This window comes from Chrysochloris asiatica, unplaced genomic scaffold (genome assembly GCF_000296735.1).
Source record: "Chrysochloris asiatica unplaced genomic scaffold, ChrAsi1.0 scaffold00192, whole genome shotgun sequence".
Lineage (NCBI taxonomy): Eukaryota > Metazoa > Chordata > Mammalia > Afrosoricida > Chrysochloridae > Chrysochloris > Chrysochloris asiatica.
Window position 1 is genome coordinate 2,575,554 of NW_006408710.1, and position 5,340 is coordinate 2,580,893.

Genomic DNA, 5,340 nt, shown 5'->3' on the forward strand with positions numbered 1-5,340 from the left:
CATCCCACAAGTGCCATACCATGGTATCAAATCATAACAGATTTTAGGACGTAGCCACTGTTGGAAAAACTAGACATGGCAGTCTAAAGTCGAGGTCCCATTCTATCTGCAAGACACAGACTGCCTTTGAACATAATGCCAATCTGAACTCGGGTACTGAGAATCGTTTATAATAAATTCAGCTCCAAGTTCTTTCATCCACAAATTCACGGAGTTAAGACAGGAGGGGTTATTTGTGTTCAATGAGCCGTTTAATATAACCAAGGAGGGTTTTAGTAATCCCTAATTAATTTTTTTTTTTTTGCCCTCCATCCATCCCCCAACTGATTAATAACCCAGGGGAATGAACAGTCACTGCCCCCGCTCCCCCCCAAAAGAGATTGCTACCCCAGTAGGAGCGTTCACTTTCAGAAGCAGCATCGTTAATGTAATAATTTTTTTTTTAAATGAGTAAATGATGATGGCATGTATGAGTCAAACAAATTTCAATTCTCATTGATGAATTGGTAAAATTTATATCACAAACAATGTCATTCTGTCATAAATAACTGTAGGGTGGAGAAGGGAGCTATGGGTTTTATTGAGACTATTTCAACTATCTAAACAAATGCTCCCTTTTTCAGTGACCAGAATATAATAAAGGATTGTGTAAGATGACTGGCTGCTATATTTAACCTAGACAAACACATAACAAATCACAATTCTGTAGTGAGAAAAATACACCTCATAGGCTCCTTTTGCTGGTTTTTTTTTTCTTTTTTTTTTCTTTCCTTGGGGCCTGGATATAAGACCACAGCCATCTAAATAATCCTCCAGAAATAAACCAATGAAATTGTGAGTCTCACAACAGACACAGTATTATACCTGCAGCTGGTAAATGTTTCCATAGACCAACCACCTTTCCAGTAAAAATTCTATCCCGGGGGGAAAAGTCAGCAACTAAGATTTTAACTACTTTTCTGCAATAGAAAAGTTTGGAGCAATTGAGCCTTTATGAATTTTAATATTTATGACCTTTATTTTCCTAAGAGAATGAGTATATTGGGAAAAATACTACCACTGGATTGCTATCTCTACTTACATTCTTAAAAGCATCTTAGATGGGGAACGAGGAAGCTGCCTCATAGAACGTGAGTCACTGCAAAAAAAAACAAAAACCAAAAAGATGTTTTTTGTTTTAGGTATTATTTGCTGCATTAACAATTTGAGTGAGGATTTTCAATTATGTGAATGTTGTTGTTGATGTTATTAAGTGCCATCCAGTGAGTTCCAACTCATAGTGACCCTGTATAAGGTCTCTAAGGAGCAACTGGGGAGTTTGAACTGCTCACTTTACGGTTCAAACAGACCTTGAGGTTAAGTGCTTATTCTAAGGTGCCACACCAGGACTCTATATATGAATGTTGTTGTTGTTAAGTGCCGTCGAGTTGATTCCGGCCCATAGTGACCCTGTATACAGTTTCTGAGAAGCAGCTGGTGAGCTTGAACCACTGACCTTGCAGTTCAAAGGCTTGCGGAGGCGAATAAGTGGCCCTTGGGTAGCAGAAATGGTTAAACACTAAACTGTTGTTTTGTTAAGTGCCTTTGAGTCATTTCCGACTCATAGCAACCCTGTATTGGGTTTCCAAGGAGTGGCTGGTGAGTAGTCCAGTGCTTACTCGGCAGTGCTACACCAGGGCTCCAAATGTTCTACTACTATCACAAACGTGGTTGGAACCCAATCAGAGGCACCTTGGAAAGCAGACTTCCAAGAGGTGACATTCTACCTGTCCACATACAATCAGCATGAGTCAGAATCAAGCTGACAGTAACTAAAAAATAACAGCCAACAACTAAAACAATTGCTCAATGTTCTGGCCAGCTATGTATCTACCTGACACATGAACCTCAGCTGATTGGTCGGCTTTGTTTTGATAGTATTCCTCAATGCTTCAATGTTATAATCTTACATCTTTACCAACATTTCCTTTGGGAAATAACATTTTTTAAAAAAATGTTTTATTGTGAACTATGCAAAAGTTTACATGGGAGAATATTAGCTTTACATTCATCCTATCATATATTGTTTCATTGTCATGGTTGCAATCCCCTCCATGCATCATCAAACAACCAAAGGGAATAACCTGCAAGCCTGCCCCCTGTTGTCAGCACACAGCCCCTCTCCCTTTCTGGTTTTAGTGTTCCCAGCTGTTCGGCATCACTATTTCTCTGGGTAGGGTCCCGCACTCCGCTCCGCTCTTCTCCCTTGATGGTCCCAGGGACCTCTGCTCCTGGACTGCAAAGTCAACCACTCCCCTTGTTTTGCTACAAAATATCTACCTTTACATTTCCAACCCTCACAGTCAGTCCTGATAGCCATTATTCACTATTGTACCACATGAGAGCCATCCCCATCTTCTTTCATCAGCCCCACCCAGACAGATTGGATACTACTCCGTGGAGATTCTGCCTTTCTCCACACCCTTTGGCTCTAGCTTCCCTCTTGAAAGCTTGTAAGCCAGTCACTTCTTGCCATTGTAGCCCCCCCACACACACACACACTTTGGGTAGCCAATGTCCAAGTTGCCCATCCCTGTCTACTCTGTGTATGGAGGGGTGGGAATGATCCTTGCTGTAAGGATTTGTTCCCTCTTTTGAGCTACTGCATCCATAGGTGTAGGTCAAATTCATAAAATTGTATCAGATTACTCTTTTTTTCCCTCTTCTTTCTTCTTCTAGTTGAACTCTGATCATCCAGGCATTGAAGCCAGGTCAAGTGGGTATTATCTGAAAGTGTGGGTGTTCTTGTACATATGCCCTCATTTCTTATCTCCTGGATGTTTCAGTCTCCACTCTAGTCCTCTGTGACTATGTCACTGACTTTGGGCCTAGGAGTCCCTAGGTCTTGTCACACTGCTGGCCAACCAGGTCTCCACCACAGATCACAGGAGTCTGTTGAATGTTGCAGGGCTTAGCTTGCAGCTTCACTGCTGTTTTTCCCTTACTTCTCCTTATTGGTGACCAATGTGGTCACCATTCAGAGCACATGTCTGCTCGTGTATTCCCATTGAGTCTTAGTCTTGAAAGGGGGTTTGCCCTGAGGGAACCCAACCACTTGCCTTGATGTCTCCTGTGCGAGCAAATTGCTTGTTCTTATAGTAGTCACTCAGACTGCCATTATTGTTTTGTATTTTTTCTGTCACTTTCTTTCAAGAAGTATCTTCTGTTCTTTTAGCTGCTCCAGGCTGGTCTGCTTGTCCTTTCAAGTGGAAATTTTCCACCTCAGGATATTCTGGATGGGGTTCAGGATTCCCCCTATGGTTATTTTTATATACTATTTGACCACATTCATGTCTTTCCAACAGCTACTATGCTAATATAGGGATACAAAGTACTGACTTTGTCTTCCAAAGAATCTATGTGGTGATGGAAAAGAAAAAGAACATTAAGAAGCTACTTCCGAATTTCACTTTGAATGTATATACTTACAATTATTAAAAGGAAAATTTGTCATATGTATCAAATGTAAAATGTATATATCCTTTTACTTAGCATACTAGTCCTAGGAATGTATCCAATACACATGTAAAGATACAAATATGAAGAGATCCACATGGCATCATGTGTGATAACAACAAATCCTTCCAGTTGTTTGATACTCATGAGGTAGAACTGAGCTCCACAGGAATTTCAGTGGCCGTGATCTGTTAACGTAGCGGTTACGAGTCAGACTGCTAACCTCATGGTCAGCAGTTCAAAACTACCAGTGGTTCTTCAAGAGAAAGATGAGGCTTTCTGCTCCCATAAAGATATACAGCCTCAAAAACCCTATGCAGAGTCACTATGAGTCAGAACTGACTCCATGGTACACCAACACACACAATCTTTCTGATGGGCTGGACAGCACGGTTGGTTTGAACTGCAAGGTCGGCGGTTCAAGCTTACCAGCTACTCCTCGGAAACCCTAACGGGGTCGTTATGAATCAGAATTGACTTGATGGCACAACACAATAATAATCTGAGGTAAATCACCAGGTCTTTCTTTGGAGATGCCTCTGGGTACATTAGAACTTCCATCCCTTCATTTAGTAGGCAAGCATGTAACCATTTGTGTCACTCTAATGACATTAGGAGTTCTGGTAACGTAGTGGTTACAAATCGGGCTGCGAACCGCAAGGTCAGCAGTTCGAAACTACCAGCTGCTCCGCGGGTGAAAGAGGAGGCTTTCTGCTCCTGTAAAGATTTACAGCCTCGGAAACCCTGTTCAGGGTTGCTATGGGTCAGAACCGACTTGACGGCACTTAACAACAATGACAATGACATTCTAAGAGTCCTGGTGTGTGGCGCTGTAGGTTAATGCACTGGACTACAAGGTTGGCTTGAACTGCAAGGTCGGTGGTTCAAGCTCACCAGCTGCTCCTTGGAAACCCTGTACAGGGTTGGAACCAACTCTACTACACTTAATAATAACAACAATGATATTATATAAAGTGATCCTCAAGTTGATATATATTTTCTTAGACTAAGGAGAGGAATTGCCTATAGGTTTATTTTGGGGTTGATCCTGGTGTGGTGCTGTAGGATAAAGCACTGGACTACAAGATTGGTTTGAACCACAATGTCGGCAGTTCAAACTTGACAACTGTTCCTTGGAAACCCTATCTAGGGTTGCTATGAGTCAGAACTGACTCGATGGTACTTAACAATAACAGTCACCCGTATAAATCAGAATAAGAATATGGAAATAATGTAATTAATTGTGTTGCTACATGCTGTCCAGTCAGTACCAACTCACAGTGACCCTGTATAGGGTTTCCTAGGAGCGGCTGGTGAGTTTGAACTATGAAAGGAAAATATTATTCGTGGGGTCTTGCCACATTTAGGACAAGTGCGGATCTGTCTTTTAAGGGGATTCTGCAAAGTGCTGTATAGAATCCACTCAGTATTTCTGAGGGTTGGAGTCCAATAATATTTTCTGTCCCCAGTATTCACATTCTCTGTGGGGTCTGAACTTCCTACCACTTCCAAGGTCCCTGAGCAGTTACCACAGGTCTCCCAGATGGTGACAGATAATCAAGGGGCAGAATAGAATGTGTGCTCCCATTCTGTCAGCTTACACCTGGGAGGAGGCTGTCGCCACCTCAAAGGTAATCGTTGTATGTGTTTATTTTCCTTGTTTGTCACTTAAAGGTGTAGTTGCCTTTCGATATTTACTCATTCCATCAAACTATGTCCTCAGTGCTTACAGACCGGCCACACTCAGTCCCAACTCAGCCTCACAATTTGGTTACAATCCCTGGAATATGGAATAATGAATACAGTCATGTTAAGAGTCTAAAGCATCCATCCTTATAAACAGTA